The sequence below is a fragment of the Pygocentrus nattereri genome, chromosome 7, assembly GCF_015220715.1.
Source record: "Pygocentrus nattereri isolate fPygNat1 chromosome 7, fPygNat1.pri, whole genome shotgun sequence".
In the NCBI taxonomy this organism is placed as follows: Eukaryota; Metazoa; Chordata; class Actinopteri; order Characiformes; family Serrasalmidae; genus Pygocentrus; species Pygocentrus nattereri.
In genome coordinates, this window is record NC_051217.1 from 28,368,032 (window position 1) to 28,388,546 (window position 20,515).

General features: G+C 38.0%; 1 protein-coding gene across 4 annotated transcripts in view; it reads right to left on the bottom strand.

Moving 5' to 3' along the window:
• The window catches only part of tp53i11b (tumor protein p53 inducible protein 11b), a 61,305-nt gene that overhangs the window by 24,421 nt on the left and 16,369 nt on the right, over positions 1–20,515 (bottom strand). Inside the window, exon 1 of one of the 4 annotated variants that reach the window (XM_017711154.2) lies at positions 12,564–12,634. The exons of the other annotated variants lie outside the window; for them this stretch is intronic. The gene's annotated coding sequence lies outside the window, so the exon portion shown is untranslated. Of the gene's footprint in view, positions 1–12,563; positions 12,635–20,515 lie in introns of those variants that run through there. 4 annotated transcript variants of the gene reach the window in all.

Below are 20,515 nucleotides of genomic sequence, written 5' to 3' on the forward strand. Positions count from 1 at the left end.
AAGTACATGGGGCTGGATGAGTAAAAATAACTGGCAGTCATCACAGTATGCGCACTAGCCAGACACTAAAAGACAACACTTAAAGAACACTTAGCTGGGTTTAAGAAAAAGTTTTATCAGCAGGGTCATCTGTCACACCTTGATCGCAAATTCCACAATCACATCTAGGTAGCGAGCTTGCCTAGTATAGCTTTACAGTATCTGTTATTAAGTTTTATGTCTTTATAACAGTCTTAGATCAAACTCCTAGCAGAACAAGCAGGATGTCCGCTTTACTATTCAGAAGACTTCCTGCCAGTCTCATTCTTGGCATAGATTCATAGCATCTGGAGGAGGGGACTTGACTGGACGAATGGAGAAGCTGTTGTCCGTCACATTTAATCATTGTACAAAACGAACTACTTTATAATAAATAAATAAATAAATAAAACTAAATGCTCACAAACATCAATCCCTGAGATTGTACTGCATTAAAAATGGGTTTGCATGATGGAGATGGGCTTGGGAATACTTTGATAAACTGTTGTCAATGAATATCGTCACTGCATCAACAGATAGAACACCGCACTATTCTCAGAAGATTCTATATGTCAACAAAGTCCACAAACTCTCCCAACTCAATATTGACATTGAGGTTTGCAGTAAATTAACTAACACACCCATTGTGTTTCCTGTGTTTACCACACATTTAATTTGCGATGATGCAGTGATGTTTGACCATGATGGCAGTGACGGATGGACTGCCAAATTAATAGAGGTATAGTCAGAGATGACTTTGGTCAAGAGGTATAGGAAAGGATGAACAGCTATAGGTTATTTGTACTGTGGTTTGATCAGATGAGTGTGCGGTTTGACAGGGTCAGTGTTGTGGAAAATTTAATGAAAAGTGTGTGAGGGTTTGATCCCAGCACAGTAGGAAAAGTTTTTGTTTGTTGTGATGCAGCTTGTGACCAACTGTAGAGGCGTTTGGCTGTTTGGAGTAAATATAGGCTAACGGCATTAAAAAGAGCTCACAAATAATGTGATGTTTCACTTTTTGGTCTAAAATTAATTTCAGTGGCATATATGTTATACAAGGCTTAATTTTAAGCCCATTTATGTATGTTTAGTCTCAGTTCGTAGGCTGTGGCTAAGGCCGTTTGCACAGAGGTGAAGGCCAAGTGCTCCATGGGCTTTGAGAGACTGCATCACAGAAACGTTCGTTTCTAACGTATCATAAAACATTTCTCTTTCTGTAAGTCTTTTAAACCTGTAAATGCTGTATGTGTTACATCTTCGTAAATTCTTTAAGTGAGTACCTATTGCACTTCTGAATTCTACAGAAAGCAGGATATAATCGACCACCACTGTAAAATGTAAAACACTGGGTTTTTACTTTTAAAAAGTAGGGTAACTTGCCACGTCTTTTTAAAGTAAATTAGCAAATTCAGTTTAATTGAAGTCTGCATATAAATTTAATTTAAGTAAACTATTAAAGGTAAAGATGTACAAATTCTAAAGCTCAGAATCTAAAGTGAATATTTCTAAAAAAATCTTTATAGACACAAACTTGCTCCAAATTTGGGATAGTAATTTTGGTACAAATTTGGATAAGTAATATAGTAATATTGAAGGTGTACAGTAAACAGACTGCATTAACTGTGAAAGGTTTCAGTTTGTGTTAAGTACACATCTCTGATTATTTTCAATTAATGAACCATTAAATTCAGGCTAGATATTTATTGTTATTAGGCCTCTTTGGGTCAAGGGAACAGGGCAAAATTCTATAGAGCAGTCCATGTCCACACATGGTGGAAGTGATATAAAGCAGTGATTTAAGTATATTATCCCATGGGTGAATGGGCAAACAGAACAGCCACAGAAGGTAAGACTGTGGTATTACTGACAGCTGTTAGTCATGATTTATGAGAAAGACTCCAAGGAAATCTTTGAACTGAAAGTAATTTATAACATGCAGCAACCAGAGTGGAAAAATAACTGTAAGGAGAATTGTGGTAAACTGAGCAGATAATATTTGGAAATGCCCAAGAGAAACCTCTCAGGAGCTCAGTGAATTGCTAAATTTCCTTCGGGATTAATAATACATCTCTCTCTCTCTCTCTCTCTCTCTCAATACCAGCATGGTACTGTGACAGGATGCCACCTGTGCAACAAGTCCAGTCGTGAAATTTCCTCACTAATAAATATTCCACAGTCAACTGTGGAACGATAGCAACTCAGCCACAAAGTGGTCACGTAAAATGACAGAGCGGGGTCAGCGGATGCTAAGGCACCAACTTTCTGCAGAGTCAATCGCTACAGACCCCCAAATTTCATGTCTTCAGATTAGCTCAAGAACAGTGTGTAGAGAGCATCATGGAATGGGTTTCCATGGCTGAGCAGCTGCATCCAAGCCTTACATCACCAAGCGCAATGCAAAGTGTTGAATGCAGTGGTATAAAGCGCCGCCACTGGACTCAAGAGCAGTGGAGACATGTTCTCTGGAGTGACTAATCACGCTTCTCCGTCTGGCAATCCAATGGACAAGTCTGGGTTTGGAGAATGGCACTTCTCTGACTGCATTGTGTCAAGTGTAAAGTTTGGTGGAGGGGGGATTATGGTGTGGTGTTGGTTTTCGGGGCTTGGGCTCGGCCCCTTAGTTCCAGTGAAAGGAACTCTTAATGCTTCAGCAGATGAAGAGATGTTGGACAATTTCATGCTCCCAACATTGTGAGAACAGTTTGGGGACGGCCCCTTCCTGACTGCCTACTGTACACAAAGCAAGGTCCATAAAGACATGGATGAGTGAGTTTGGTGTGGTAGAACTTGACTGGCCTGCACAGAGTCCTGACTTCAACCCGATAGAAAACCTTTGGGATGAATTTGAGCAGAAAGTGCAAGCTAGGCCTTCTCGTCCAACATCAGTGTCTGACCTCACAAATGGGCTTCTGGAAGAATGGTCAGAAATTCCCATAAACACACTCGTAAACCTTGGGGAAAGCCTTTCCAGAAGAGTTGAAGTTGTTATAGCTGCAAAGGGTGGGCTGACATCACATTAAACCCTATTGATTAAGAATGGGATGTCACTCAAGTTCATATGCGTGTAAAGGCAGAGGAGCGAATACTTTTGGCAATATAGTGTATATACAGTTGACACATTATAATTTCAATATATATCTATATTAATTGTAATTAATTGTAAGGGGATTAACTATGTACCATGTCATCACAGCTTTGGTGTTCACAACTGTATTTGACACAGTGGCAGGTATTGCAGAAGTACTACTTACAAAAATAATTTCAAGATGGGGCCTACCATGCTCCATTCTGCCCTTCCATACATATTCTGGGCATACACTCTTCAGTATTCAAAATAGCTTCTAAAAGCTGGAACATAAAAAGTTTTATCCAAAGAACTTTCATTACTGGTGACCCATACAACACCTTTTACTGTGTACTGCATGAAAAGGTTGGCTTGTTATCTCATTCCAGTGATTGGATCACCCTTCAGCTGCTGAGAGCTTTTACAGAACTGGGAAAATGAACTTTTAGCTACAGTGCACCACTGAGCTGAAATTCATTATTGGAATCCCTTAAGTTTCACTCTCTGGTGTCACATGCACATTTTAAAATTTAAGACTAATTTAAAACACTTCTGTACAGCCTGCAACTGTTCACTTGATTTTTAGTTAATTTTAAAAGCGATTTTAGGTACGTTTTAAGACATTGTTTCATTTTTGTGTTCTTATTTATTTTAATGATGCAAAGCTATCATTTTACATCTTGTATTTCTTTGTTTTTGAAGAATTACATTCTTTATGCATCCTTATTTTATTTTATTTATTACGTTTATATATTAGCATTTATGTTTTTAATTTTAACTTCTTAATCTTCTTTTCTGTATTGGCTCAACTACATTGTAAATGAGGGTCTCCCTCAATGTACTCAGAGCTTAAATACAGGTTGACTGACTTATTGATTGATTGAGAACTTGGGCCAAGTCAAGTGAGCAAATCAGAGTTAAAATAGCTTAACAAATCAGCTTTTTCAGTTACCAGCTAAGATTGTAAGAGCAGGACCAACAAACCCAGGGCATCTAATTCGCTTTCAAATGTAATTAGATGAGCACTGTGGTGAGCAGAAAGAACACGTGTCTTGCAGTAACTACTATAAGCCATTATTTCAGCATGTATTTCAGGACTCTAGGTCTAACCCCAACCATATATTCACCCACAAGAGCAGTGTGCTGTGGAGCCTGACAATGAGGGCCTGCCACAGAAGTGCTGTGTAACCTGTAGAGGAGGTCCTACCACAAAAGTGCTGTGCTGTTGACGGTTAAAGCATTGAAGCATTAAAGTCCTGGTGATGTCATTCCAGAGGAGGACATTTTCTCCCTGGCCTACACACATGGTCTTCTTTACAGCAGGCCAACTAACACGAATTCCAACACAGATTCATTCAGCCTGTCTGAAGAAATACTGGACTGGGGCTTAACATGAGGCACAATAATCCTTCCCTACTCCACAGAGCTCCTAGGTAATATATTTCTTGGTGTCTAACCAGAAAGACATAACAGGCTGCTGACTATGGACACAACTTCAAATGGACAATTTTGTTCAATCTTGCTGGATAGAAAATGATCCAGTGTAACATTAGCCACAGGCAGATTTTGTACTGTGAGATGTGGGGAGTTCAGCAGTTGCATATTAGTGGGTCTGCAGTATTAAGTTCAAAAGGCTTCTGTTTAGTCTGATATCGCAGCCTTGGAAAGTGCCAGTAGCCTTGCATCAAAAACACTTCTCTAGCCATAAATTCTAATAAATGTGATTTGTTAGGAAAATCTTTTTTCACAAGGGGTGTATCAATGAACCTACTAAGCATTCACTGCCTAGCAGAGGAGAGTACGCTTCCCCAGTAGATTCTCCCAAGGTTCCTCCAATAATACAATGAATAAACATGATAAGAAGCTTTTTCTCGCCACTGTTGTCATTGGCTTGCTCTTTGGGGTATTAGGCATGTGATGAAATATGATTGTCTAGTAACTAGAATGTCAAGTAACTGTAATTTATACTGTAGGGAGTAGAGCAAGTCTCTCGCATCACCAATACAAAACATGGGACTAACAGATTGTGTTTTCATATATTTAATTTAGATAAATGTTACTTAAACTTTAGGACAAATTGTAATTATAATTGTCCCATCAAACATTTGGAAATTTGCCATCTGTACTCGTATGACAGTTCCTTGAATCAACATTTACTGCTGAATCATCTATACAGTCTGGGTCTTAACTTCACACCTAGCCACAATGCCTTTGTTAGATCTGTATATGTATAAAGCCTTTACAACCCCAATTCCAATGAAGTTGGGACGTTGTGTAAAGCATAAATAAAAACAGAATACAATGATTTGCAAATAATTTTCAACCTATATTCAATTGAATACACTACAAAGACAAGATTATTAATGTTCAAACGGACAAACTTTGTTTTTTGCAAACATTCACTCGTTTTGAATTTGATACCTGCAACACGTTCCAAAAAAGTTGGGACAGGAGCATGTTTACCACTGTGTTACATGACCTTTCCTTGTAACAACACTCAATAAGCGTTTGGGAACTGAGGACACTAATTGCTGAAGCTTCATAGGTGGAATTATTTCCCATTCTTGCCTGATGTACAACTTCAGTTGCTCAACAGTCTGCGGTCTCCGTTGTCGTATTTTGCGCTTCATAATGCGCCACACATTTTCAATGGGAGACAGGTCTGGACACATGTACTACGAAGCCATGCTGTTGTAACACACACAGAATGTGGCTTGGCACTGTCTTGCTGAAATAAGCAGGGACGTGCCTGAAAAAGATGCTGCTTTGATGGCAGCATATGTTGCTCCAAAACCTGTTTGTACCTTTCAGCATTAATGGTGCCTTCACAGATGTTACCCAGGCCATGGGCACTAACACACCCCCATACCATCAGAGATGCTGGCTTTTGAAATTTGTGCTGATAACAATCCAGACAGTCCTTTTCCTCTTTGGCCCAGAGGACACAACATCCATGATTTCCAAAGACAATTTAAAATGTGGACTCGTCAGACCACAGGACACTTTTCCACTTTGCGTCAGTCCATCTCAGATGAGCTCAGGCCCAGAGAAGCCGGCAGCATTTCTGGGTGTTCGATATATGGTTTTAACTTACACTTGTAGATGGAGTGACAAACTGAATTCACCAACAATGGTTTTCTGAAGTGTTCCTGAGCCCATGTGTTAATATGCGTTACAGAATGATGTCGGTTTTTAATGCAGTGCCGCCTGAGGGATCGATGGTCACAGGCATTCAATGTTGGTTTTGTGCCTTGCCGCTTACTTGCAGAAATTTTTTTTGATATTATGGACTGTAGATGATGAAATCCCTAAATTCCTAGCAATTGCACGTTGAGAAACGTTGTTCTTAAACTGTTGGACTATTTGCTCACGCAGTTGTTCACAAAGTGGTGAACCTCGCTCCATCCTTGCTTGTGAATCACTGAGCCTTTCAGGGATGCTCCCTTTATAACCAATCATGACACTCACCTGTTTACAATTAACCTGTTCACCTGTAGAATGTTCCAAACAGGTTTTTTGAGCATTCCTCAACTTTCACAGTCTTTTGTTGCCCATATCCCAACTTCTTTGGAATGTGTTGCAGGTATCAAACTCAAAATGAATGAATATTTGCAAAAAACAATAGTTTATCCGTTTGAACATTAAATATCTTGTCTTTGTAGTGTATTCAATTGAATATAGGTTGAAAAGGATTTGCAAATCATGGTATTCTGTTTTTATTTATGTTTTACACAACGTCCCAACTTCATTGGAATTGGGGTTGTACTTCTCGCTATCTCAGCAGAGGACTAATTCTGCTCCCCAGCATCAGAGCTGGAAGGTGTTCTCTCTGGAAGATATCTGTATTTGCAAAACCACATTTTCATCAGTCTAAGAATTGACTGTGTTTACTGCAGAGTTCCTGAAATCTAGCAATGGAAGAAGTGATGTGCAGGACAGTTAGAAGATGCAGATTTTGGTGTTCATGCATTATGTTCAAACCTGAGTTGAAGTCCTTGGGAACATGGTGTAATATGCTTGAGCATACTGAAGGAAAAAACAAGATAGAAATATGATAAAAACACTCATCATCTTAATATTGTAACAAGCATGGGTTATGGACATCATCCTGTCCCAGCCTGCAAAACAGCAGCATGCATTTTACTGCTAGATATGCATCCAGTGAATTCACACACTGAACACTGACATGGCCAGTTGGACAAACAAACGACAGACAGATGAGGTAATGACTTGCCAATTTTATATAACTTAAACAGAGTGAGGAATACATAGTTCTGTTATGATGAGTGGGCTGGACAATCTATTTCAGCCTTATGATTGGTAAAGGCAAAGCTTATTTGAGCTTTACTCATGTTAGAAGGTGCAGAATTTTGGCAAAATATCTAAGGCATTTATTGGATATTGGAAAGTTGTCCATAGGGCATACTTTTTACATGTGTTGAATAACCTATTTAGAAAGAGAACATGTGGTCTTTTTAACACATAAGTAAGAAACTTCACTATGTAAAGTGCAAGTTATTATATAGTATCATTATTAGACAGCAAAAGTCAAGCTTCACTCAAAAAGAACAAAATAATCAGCTATCCAACACTACGGATTTTGTGAATTAAAGAAATTAAACATACACAGTTATGCACATTGCCTATGAATTCCACTCAAAAAAGCTACAGAATAAAATCGAGTTTTCAGGCACCCTTTATTGGAGGATCTCAGCAACCTGGTACTTGTACAAGAACAGTTCACAAATGTATACAGGTGCTTCACTGCAGAGCCTTATAAATAAGAACCAGTACTTTAAAACCAATCCGGAATTTCACTGACAACCAATGAAGAGAGGCTAGCACTGGACTGATTTGCTCAGTGCTGAAAATTGTAAATGAGAATGAAAAACAATACCCAAATTTCTAGGAAAAGCATTAACTCGATCTGAGTGAACCAAGAGCCACCTGCAAATCCCTAGGATGTTGTCAAGACCAATGACCAGAACCTGTTTTGTCCTCATTTAACTTTATTGTTAAAGAAAGTTACTGTTCATTCAGCCTTTAATAGTGTCAATGCGCTCAATTAGATTTGCTACTCTACTAAAATCATTTCGATTTATGGAAAGATATAACTGTGGATCATCCTCATAAAAATGGATATTAAATATATTTAAAATGTCTGATTAAAACTCTAGGAGGAAGAATATAAAGTTAAAGGAAAACAGGGCTAAGAATGGAACACTGGGGTACCTCAAGCGTAAATTCAGTCTCAGAAGACAATATATTTCCAACAGACACTGAAAATTTTCTATTAGATTAACAAAAACAAAACCAAGCTAGTGCCAACCCATTCACTAGGCCTGTTAGTGAGCACCTATAATATAACCATTAAAATACCTCTCTTGCTAAGTCTTTACTGAGGCATCACTACCACATGGAAAAGAATGGAAGGAATGCACCACGTCTGATACAAAATCCACATCAGTTATCAGTTTATCATACTGTGCATGTGACAAAATTACTCATTTTTCCCTCTACTAAGCCATACAGGCCCCATTTCTGACTCTGCACTACAACTTCAGTGTGACCCAATCAAGCAATGGGGCATGCTTCAATCAATGTCTTATAAATCAAACACCACAGCGATTCAGACACCTATTCAACAGCACCAATCTGCTTCTTGCCTACTGAAGTGATACTGATGCAGTTGCCTAGCAACCCCCCAGATTGCATTTGGCATGCACTCTTATTATTCAAAGTATATTCCTTGATGATGCTCTTTTCTTCTGGACGACACACTTCTCCTTTGTTGTTCTAATGATGCTTGTAAATGATGCTTTTGAAGGCAGTTAAAAGACCACTAACTATTACAGTCTCACTGTTCAAACACGTCACGTCATCTTGAAATGAGGAAGGAATTTAATGCAGCTAAATGGGAGAACCAATGTGGACATTAAAGATGATGAAGCTTCATCACTCAACCTCGGCTCGAACAGCGCAACCACCACCTGCACAGAAAGACACACCCGTAGACTTGGCCTTTACACTAAGCTGGCTAGATAAATCAGAATGGACAAACTACATCAATGATTCATTTAATAACTGACTTAAACTGCAGAGAAACTGAAAGGCAAGCACTTCAGCATATCGGGTCCCATCCATGAAAAGAATAACTGAAAGCATTCCTCTACCAATACTGGCAGAGCTAGCCTGGGGGCACTGCCTTGGTTAGCAGTCCCACAGAGACCATTCAGCCAGTCACAGAGAGAATATGTGAAGTGCAGCCTTGCTCTAATGAGAGCATATGGTTATGTCTGTGTCTGAATGCCTTGTACTACTTCCCATTAGTAGGCTATTCCCAGTGAGAAAGCACAAACAGATCTGCAGGAGGCAGACATGCCATAAACCCATTGAATATCACATACTATATCATATACTATAGTCAGAATTAGGTACATGAAGTAAAACTTTATGTGAAGGCTCCCTACACAGTAACTTGGGTCTAGTTTAGAAGTTTACAACAGTTCTATGTAGTTCTACATGAGTTAAAGTACAAAAAACTTTTGTCAATACAAAGGCACAATTTCTAAAGCAAACACAAAATTTCTAAAGCAATTAAGGGCTAGTTTGACCTGAAAGCAGTTCTGAACAGAATCAGGAATGAGCAATAACATTAACAACAAAAATGCTCCAGAAATGTTAACGTTTATGTTACAAGTTCGTTTGTTTTTTTGCTAAAAATGCTTTACAAATGAATAAGAAGTTTTAGCTCTTTAATTCCATCCTATAAAAACCTTCCAAACCAAGCCATTAATTTTTAAGGTCATTTTATGGCCTAAGTAGATAGAAAAGATAAGGTTATAAGGTTATAAACTCTGTAATAACAATAATTTAAAAAAAAAATACTAAATGTAATTTCAATAATAGAAAATTTATTCATTCATTCATTTGTCAAGTTTTTTGTAAATTATCTTTCACCTTTTGTCATTTCAATCATATTTTTTAGTTCAAAATAGGAAACACCGAAGTCAAACTTTCTTCCCAAAAAAAGAAAAAAAAAAAAATCAATCAAATAATTAAAAAAAGGCATCTTTATTTAAAAAAATAAAATACTAAAGTCACTCAACAGGTGTCTAGCAGTGCTGAAGGACCAACATACTGAACTGTGTCATTCCAGCAGAGATTTTACCATTACAACATTAAAGTCATAAGAAAGCCACAGTAGATCACACGTGGCTTACATAGAAAAAAGGCTGTCAGTTATTTAGACAAACTGAAAAATGCTAATGGTAAGTTACCTAACATTACTATCCTAGCCTTTTTCAGCTTGTATCTTCCAGCTCGAAAACAGCTAGTTTGTGAAGAGGTAGTCAACTGATGTCAACTAAATGTTTTATTTCATTGAATTTAGACAAGTAGAGTGTAAAAATGAACTTGAATCTAGCTTTCTATCCGGCATTCTTTAGCAGCACTCTGCTATGTGACGCTACTCAACAACAGTATGCGTCCAGTGTGCTGTGGCTTTAATTCAAATTTGTTGTGTTTGGTAAACTAGGAAAACTCACAATACTCCCCTCACATGTCCAAATATCTGTGTTAAATGAGCTTGTGAACAGGAGTAGCTACCATGTTGTGCATCTCTGGTAGAGCAACATCAGAAAAATAACATTACCTTTAATGAAAATGAATAGCACTAAATGAAAAGCATCACCAATTTTTCACTGATTAAAATGTGTTCTAATCGCACTTATGAAGCATCTTGTCTCTGTGTATGGCTTTTACCCATGTATCAGGTATTGTGTATCTTTGGAGGCACCCTTCGCTATACCGTTAAGAGTCATTGAGCAAGACTCCTAATACTACCTTCACCTACCTCTATAAAAATGATCAAAACTGAAAGCAGCTCTGGATAAGCTATTCTGCCAAATGTCAAATGTAATGTATATAGGCATCAGCACTGAAACTTTTTCTGGCAGTATTGCAGCTCAAGTTACTCTGGATGACAATGTCTGCTAAATACCTTAAATGTAATGTACGTAGTCCACTGTCCACTTGATACTGCCTTAGCGCAGTGGACTTTCCTGTGCATTCATTCATCTGTCTACTGCTTCTGTGTAAGAACAGAGTCTGCTGCAAATTACAGGAGCTCTCTACTGTGTCTATAGCCAAATGAGTGTTGTAGATCTATGTATAATTATAATTTGAGCTCTTAGCGTTCTCCTCTAAGTTACTGCTGCAACTGTTCATTTGTGTTAGCTGAGGCAGGAAGTCCTGTGGGAGCAGGACAGCAAATCCAAAAGGCCAGCAGAAACAAATTGCTATTAAATAGGCTGTGACAGCTCTCATTAAACACAGGACGCAAGCACTGCCAGAGGATTCTCCTCCTGATGCTAACCAGGCACCGGTGCTGGCACAGGGCAAGTGGAAAAGAGATGCCACAGAGATAAGGAGGTGGATATTTGGCTTCCATTTCCTTTACTTCCAAATGGAAAATGAGGCAGACTGCCAGAGAACTGCCGAACGTTTTGCAATCTGACTGAGAGCACAGTCATTTAGTCCCATGCTGATCCTTCTATTTTCAACTAACAAATGCCTTTAACTTGTCATTACACCTATTCTAGGAAGTTCATTTGACTTTATTACCAGCTTTTAACCATTAAACAGATTCTGACGTTTCAGTAGGACTATTTTCTCACTTTCCATTACACTGGCCAAAATGACCCACATAAAATGGTGAAATGCTGTCCTGGAGGGCTGGTGTCCAGCACAGTTTAGTGACTTTCCTGCTTACTTACAAAACCTGGCAATTAGCTCCTGAGTCGTGTCTGAGTAGGAAAATCACCAAACTGCTGCACACCCTCCAGGACTGGAGTTTGCCACCCCTGCTCTTTGCAAAAGTTATTTGCTAGCAAATGGGACTGTTCAGTGTTATGGAAGAATTCAGTGTGTTAACAGTATAGGCTATTCTCTGTTCTCACAAATGAAATTTATTTGTTATGCAGGAATGTCCCAAACCGAAGCATCTGTTTAATAGATTGTGCAGTAGCTCCTTTATTCTCTGTTTTGCACAGAGGAATACACATTTATAGCCTCTATAAAATGGTTTCAGATAAATTTCAGATAAATAAGTTCAGAGTGAATACCACTATGCACATATCAAATCTAAAGTGATTTAACTGCAGCATTTTAAAGCAAGTGGTTGCTTTCATCAAAGACACAATCAAGGATGGAAAAAAAAACATACCTATCTAGAACATAATGCTGAATATGACCTGATTTTACTCCTTTATAATTTAACAAACTAGCATTAAAAACCTACAAAAATTCATCAATACTTCTTTTCTAAAAATGTTTGTCATTGTCATGTAACTCTATATTTTCAGACTGAAAATGAAATCCAGTGTCTCATTTACACTGGACTCTAAACATATGAACAGGTACAGATATAGAGAATCTTATGCAGCAGCTAAACAGGTATATAAACGAGTAAGAACATCACCAAAGCTGCAGGCTTGAAGGCTTGACATTCTTGATTTGACTTTTTGTCCTCACTGACATAAAGTGTCGTCAGCATGAAGGTGAATTTCTAACAAATTAAACCTGCAAAAATCTATCAAGACTCAAAGAGAAAGAATGGGAGGTTGGGATCTATTCACTGGGAGAATGAAGTCCAAAGTTCTCAGTGTTGCACAATGTAACGTGCTGTTGCTGAATGATGCAATTCCAAGTAAGAGTAGAAATTTTACCAGAGAAGTATAAAGGAAAAACAGGAGCAGTTTTCACCTTAAGCCAAACACGTAAGTATTTACACATCTATGCTTTAAATACTCCATCTGAACATGCTTGCAGCACATGCACGTTATCACTCCAGCACTAAATGCACTACTCACTTAAGTATATGCAACTGTTCAATCCTCACTCTAATACAGGCACAAACAAAACATGAGCAAAGTTGTTTACTACAGTGAAAATGTGATACAACATTTTGCTCCCTAAACAACAGCCTTCACACACACCCTCTATTCTGATTGCCTGGTCCATCTTGTGCCTCAAAAAGAAGACTGGACTGAAATACTCCTAATTTCATCATCATGAATAGGTTTACCCTTTCATCACAGCATGCATTTCCACTTGCGTTCCAGCTTCAGGTACATCCTTGTAATCAACTAGTTAGCTTCAGGGAAGATGCACATAAGAAATTATAGGCTTTTAAAATTTTGATTAACCAACTTAATTTGAGAGACATCTTTTCACCAAATTGTCCAGGCTTTTTCTAAATAAAAGCTCTCGTTGTAGTATGTAAATGCTGTTAAAGCTTTCGAAAGTAGTGGTCACTCTCCAGTCCATACAATTCATATATGAAAACTATGCAAAAAAAGCCCTGTTTATGTATGTTTTGAGATGTCACAAAAACAAATACACATATCAGCTTATTTAGCCAACACCAGCTTAGCTCCATCTGTTCACGATGAAGGTATAAAATATTTCAGCCCAGACTACTTTTGAATGAGGCATATTAAAGGGCATCGGATCAAAACAAAGCTAATTTACATATAATTAGTCTTAAAGACACAGTAATAACCTGTTTCATTCTTTCAATGGGTATTAATTAAGCCACAACAAAAATGATAAACTATCATTACATGTTTCCACCAATTTTCCATCTGGTTATGGTTGCTGTCAACCAGAGGACCACTGATCAAGCAATGTCAGAGCTTCGGAAAGGATTGTGATAGGAATTGCAAACTATCACAATTTTTGTTGTCAAGGATTTGCATCCGTACTCAGTCGTTGAGCACCAGGGCTTTTGCGAAATGCTGCGCATTTTGGAGCCGAGATACAGCGACCCATCTTGAAGATATTTAACTGACACAGCACTCACTCTCTACAACCAGACCAAAACCAGAGTCATGGAATCACTAAAAAAAATGGTCGGATAGCTATAACGTGATTTGTGGATATCTTAATAAGACAGAATCTTATTTCACCATAGGTTTCATCACAGGTGAGTGTCAGCATCTCATGTGATCCAAACAAGAGCAGTGAATGAAAAGCTTCCACTTGATTCGCCTCATCACTTGTTTGTTTTATTCAGTTGCCAAGAACTTGCTGTTAACAATGTGATTAAAAAGGCAGAGACAGAGTTGTTATAACAAGGTGAACTGTAGCTAGTATTAGCTAGAACCAAAGCACTGAAAAGGTATTTCTCTGCTCTCTTTCTCTGTTACCTTGACATGTTTTAAAATGCGCACTACAACAAACAGCTATTTTCATCTTTTTTGCATGTTAGCACTAGTGGACCAGTTTACCATGTGTGTGTATTTTGATATGTAAACATTAGGCAAAATGTCTTTTTTTTCTTCTCAGTGCTTAAACAAATATCCATTCATTAAGTTACACAAATCCTCAAAAATAAAAATGACTCAGAATATTAACATGAAATGCTTTTGATCCATGCAGATAAACACCAACTCCATAATCAAAATCTGTTTTAATACACACACACAAAACATGTGCAAACAAAATAGCTGGTGTACATGTTGTCTATTTATATAAGCTGCCCCCAGTAGATTAGCCACATAAGACCCAACCTGGTGGTGTAGAAGATCAGTTTTCCTGCACAGCCACACCATTTTACGGTGTGTCACAGGAGCTTACTGTCAGAGACAGCCCAAAAAGAGTGGAATGGTCCTGGAAGCACCCAGCTGAGACTTTGGTGCCCCTGCAATACACCACTGCAAAACAGCTGCTGCCCAACACACTCACACAGGACTGCAGACTAAATAAGACTAAATAAGGTAACTCATTTATGGTTGTGAGAAAAGTGCATAAGGCCTTTGGAATTATCTGTGTTTATGCTTTTATGCTTCTGACTTTCATCAAGTCAATGTTAAATACAGACAGTCTTGCTTAACAAAAAGTACACAGTACATTTTACAGTGTCATATGTTTACTGAACAAAATGTTTAAATACTCAATCTCATCGAGTTATTCTGACAAATTCCTCTATACAAAAGTTTCAGCTGATGTATATTTTTGGATGTGTTCCTTCTCCAGCCTACTCCAGATCATGCCACGTTCCTTTTCTAGTTCGCCCACGCCACAAGAGAGCAGGACCTGTGCTGAATTCCTCCGTGACATCTTCCTGACTCGACTGATGATTTTTCAATATTCTTTCGTAACCCTTTACAGTCTCATTGAAGACTTCAACTTTTTTTCTGAGCTCCTCTAAATTCTATTTTGATTGGTTCATATTGCACTTCAGTAGAATTATGTTGTGAAGAACAGGGAACCAACTGCTTTTATAAGGCAGCACAGATTAAACCCTTGTCTAAATTGATTTGAAGACTTGACTAATTATCTACTCTTGTTTTTTAGGTCATTGTTCTATTATTCTACAGGCTCACATTCTTCTGTTCAACAAGAATATTGCATTGTATAAGTTGGGAACATGTGTTAAGTAAGACTTAATGCAGAAACACAGAAATTAAAGCAGAAATCCAGCCAGAACAGATGACCACATCAGCTGGCCAATACTTCAATCTGATGTTGAGGTGATTTAAGTATCAGCATCAGTTAATTACAACACATGCATAACCAATAAGACTTCATACAGAAAGGGCTTTTAAAACGCAGAGATAATGGTGTGGTGTGGCACATGGCCCTGCAAAGTCATCTGCCATCACAGTCAGCGGCTTGGGGGAGGGCAGATGTCAGTCACTGCCAGCTTTGCAAATCACCTTGTACATAGATGTGTCTTCCACTTAGAACTGAAAGTAACACACTTAAAATCCAGTACTTTCAAAGTTAGCTAGAGGTTGCAGGGGAATCATGAAACAGGGAGGCTCTACTCTTGCTACCCAGCTGTCCTAATCAGAATGTTTAAAATAGAATTCTAAGATGAGTTGATTGAGAACAACTGAAGCAGACTACACCACTGATGAGTGTGCTACATGCAAGTTCTGAGAAGACCTGCACAATTACTGGTTAAATGCTATTACAAAAGTGGGAAAAGTGGAGGCAAGTAAATGTATTTGAAATATTAAATCTATCAAGCAGGAAGAGACGACACTGGATGAGAGGATAATACATGCTGTCAGCACTAATTTCAATAATGTTGCAGTTTTTAATCAACCAGATAAACAGTAAAAGGGGGGGTGACATGGTTAGCTAAATTTTAGCTGGCAGTAACATTACTTAATTTTGTGTCAAGTTAAAGACTGACAGTGGGCTAAACGTTAAACTTTTCTCTGTTGATTTAAGGATTTAATATGCTCATTAATGTAGGGGGCAGTCGTTGACTGGAGGTTAGGGAACCAGCCCTGTGACCGGAAGGTTGCTGGTTTGATCCCATTGGCTGACAGTCCCTGACTGAAGTGCCCTTGAGCAAGGCACCTAACCCTGGCACCATGGATAGGGCTTCCCACTGCCCCCTAGTGTGCATGTATGTGGGTGTTTTCACTGCATGGATGGGTTAAATGCAGAGGTCTAATTTCACAGTGTGCAAACACAGTGATAAATGGGTGTTAATTCTAATTCTAATTCATTTTAAAACAGCACCTACATCAACAAACAAGTGTCAGATGGTGTGACTCTTGTTTCCCCATTTGATTGTGAGGCTTGAGGGAAAGTAATTAGTTCTAAATGGTAGAATTCACACCATGATCACTATGTCTGGACAATAAATGATCAATATGCCTGATTTAACTTAAATACATGGTACTTTATACAGTCAGCTTTAAAGACCAAAAAGGAAATGGCCGTAGAGGTAACGAAGGCATGCTTTTTAATCATTACATGCTTAAACATTTCATGTTTAGTTGTAATGTTCATCAATAGGTCCATGGCTGGGATGCCATTTGGCTAATTTTGTTGTTTTTATGTATGTGTTTATTATTCTTTAACAAGTCAAAATAGTATTTTCATAAAATGTAGTACAGGGATGCACAACTTTGCTCAAGACACAATTGATTCGACTCATCTTTTTATTTTCAGGAGGTTTAATAGGTGTATTTGAGTAGGGGAACTATAAAGTTGTGCTGGACACCATCCCCCCAGGACCAGACATTATCTTCTCTCATGCATGCACCATGATTTTTCTTTTTTACAGATTAATAAACCACTTTTTTTGCTTGCACTGTGCTCCTAAGTTAATTAGTGTAGTCTGTTATACCAGCTGCATGCGCAAGCAGCAGAAACAAAGAAAGAGCCTTTTTAAGTCTGGAGTATATTTTCTGCCACTGCTATTTCTATGCTGCTATTTTGTATTCATTTAGACACTGCATTGAGTAGACTAGCCACAGTTTAAGTAAGTTAGTGTCAAGTAAAGATATGTACACTTTTAAGACACATTAAACATTACAAATTTAAGCAAATAAATAAATTAAATAAAAAAACACCCCCATCCAGCAGTTCTATCACATGTAATAGACCCAAGAAACCTAAAGAGTGGTGTTGAAAATTCGCCACCTCAACATCTTTAACCCACAGCACTTTCTCCAAGATGATTCACTGGGGTTTCATTGCAAGAGAGATACAGTGACAGGAAACAAACATTGAGACTTTTGTTTTTGTTATTATTGTACTTCCAGTGCATATATCCACATTCTGTCTTCTGACATAGTGCTAATATTTATAAAAATAAAAGTATGCATTCAAAAGCATAAAGAGGATCCCTCTGTTGGACTTTTTATAGGATTCAACTAAGTAGATTGCCTAGGCCATGAAAGCACCTTCACCCTTTTTAGAAACCAGTCTTACAGCCAAAATAGTGCATGTTTGGGTTCATTGTCTGGTTAAAACACCAATTTTCTCCCTTTCCTTGGCTGATTAGGTTAAATTGGCATCTAACATTTTGCCTCATGTTGTCAAAATACCCCAGTGTCGTAATTGTACTTTACTGTTTATGGTGTTCTTGGGATCATTTGCACTACATGCCAAACTGAAGTTACTGCCAAACAATACATTGTTACAAATAACTTCTGATTGGTCTAAATATTCATGAGTACATTTAGATGTGCATCACTTTACTGTTTTTTTATTTAATTGTTTTATGAATTTATTTTTATTTATGTTTTTTGCTTATTATTCTCTGTGTAACTGTTGTTCGCCCTGCTGTCATGTAATTCTGCAACTCTTCTCGAATGGCTGCTGGATTCTCTCTTAACTTCCCTTGCATTTGAATGTATACAAACCTTTTGTTCAAGTACAGAGTCGAAAGACATTGTGTGAGTAAATCTCAAGATATACGAAATATCTGCACTGGAACTGTGTCAAATAACAAAAAGGTGAACAATTTTGGGCTGAATGCAGGTGGAAACATAGAATTATTATGGTGAGAAAAAAAAATGAGTGTGAAATTACTAAATCAATCCAACTACTTATAAGGACTGAGCTCAAAGTAGGAGGTGATGGTGCACTGTCCAACAAATAGTAAGCTGCAATTATGTAACATAAGTTATCATGGCTTAAAAGTACCTCTCCAAAAACTCCTTTAATGAAGACTTTAATCTTCCAGCTCAATGGCACAGGAATGCTCAGCAATGCTCTCCTTAAAGACACAAATCCCCAAATTTAAAACTTCCTATACAGCACATCTGACAGTCATCAAACCAAGAAAGGAGACTCAAAGGGACTATAACACTTGCAATGTTACCACAACCACCAAACCTCAGTGTCTAACTCAAAATGTAGGTTTTCCCTAACATGCTTGATTATACTTTTGACCTATACTTACAACCTAATATTAAACTTCTTAAACTATTAGCTTAATGAAGTCTGCGTGGCCAGGAAAAAGAGCTGTGTCAAATTCACGCTAAAAACCAAAAGGAGCACAAACGTCAGTTGACAGTCACTGTGAGCGTTCTCTTAGAGAGCTCATCTTTCTGTTGAGCTCATGGTCAATAGCGCTACTGTGGCTTAGCGTGAGTGACAGGCAAGCAGTAGGTCTCCAGAGAGAAGGTGACATTATACCAACAGGAATAATATCATTGCCTCCATCACCAGCCTTCCCTGTAGTTTCACTGACAGGTAATCCATCAGCAGCAGCTTCAGAAAGATCAGATGACTATGACTTACTGTGACAGGAGGATTCACCACTGTTCTACTGATGTTGACAAAAAGAATCTGAGTGTAATGAAGCACTAACTAAGATCACAGAAATAAAACACACACAGTCAAAGTACCATTTAGAAGGGGTTAGTTTTACATGAGATATTATTATATAATTACCAGTGATTATATTAATAATAATAATAATAATAATAATAATTTGCAAACTGCCATGTCTGCTAATATTCCATTATATAAAAATGACTCCCATCTCTAATTCCTAACACTATTTTTTTTTGGGTGCAGAACCTTGTCAGACATTATAGACTTCGTGTGGTAAAGTTATATTTTTCCTCCCCATGGAAAATAATTTTCTTCCAAATTGTACTTTAGGTGGGAAAACACTTCATATTGTCTTTTCAGTACATTTCAGTTCATTACTGGCCAGTCCTGTTTCTCAAAAGGCCACAAAGTTCTTGACATGTTCAGTATGCAGTATTTCAAAATCTTCATAGTAGCATAACACACACAACGGAAGCTGTTGGTGCACGGCCACGGTATTTACTTGCCAGTGCTCTAGAGAACAAGAATCTACTAACCACCTAATGTGACTCATAGTGCTAAAGGCAGTCATACACGCACGCATCCACACACGCACACATCCACACACTCAAGGACACAAGAAAGGTTTTTAAAATGGAGGTGCTGAAATTTTAAGCAACATGTGCACGGGGCTGTACAATGTAATGTAATAAATTATAAAACAATCTACTGAATTGTTTGGATAATTTACACCAAACAACATATATTCAAGACATCATGATGAGTGGATTATTTATATTTATAATTGGAATTGTGGCTAATGCAGTGCAAAGCAACATGGTACAGTAATGCAACCAGGGGTAGCACCACAACCCAAAAGTGTAGCCACAAAACATTGCTGAAAAAAAATGTTTAAATAAAAATATTTAGTAAATTCACATATTTATTAAAATAAACTTTGACCTGGAACATTAGTTCTTGTATTGCAAAAAGATTTTTCTAGGATTAACCAGCTGCAGCTCCACTCACCGTACGCAAAATCATGAATGCTTTACTGTTTGGGAAATGTCCCACCTCCCAGCTGACATGGAAATTTTGACTGGTTGTCCTGCTGAAATGGAGATTCTGATTGGTTCGGTCTCCAAATTTGACTATCAGCGGTCAGTGCAGTTTAGGGAAAGAGCAAGTTTTTATTTTTTATGCAAGCTTCCTGAAATGGTGAGTCGTTGCCCTAATACTTTTAGAAGGGGTGGGTCATACGTTCACTCGCCCCATGGTTCTGGCAGCCCTGAATGCAACTGCTTTCTCCTGTTATACTGTAACACACAGTTTGAATTGTGTTGAACAATAAATGTAAAA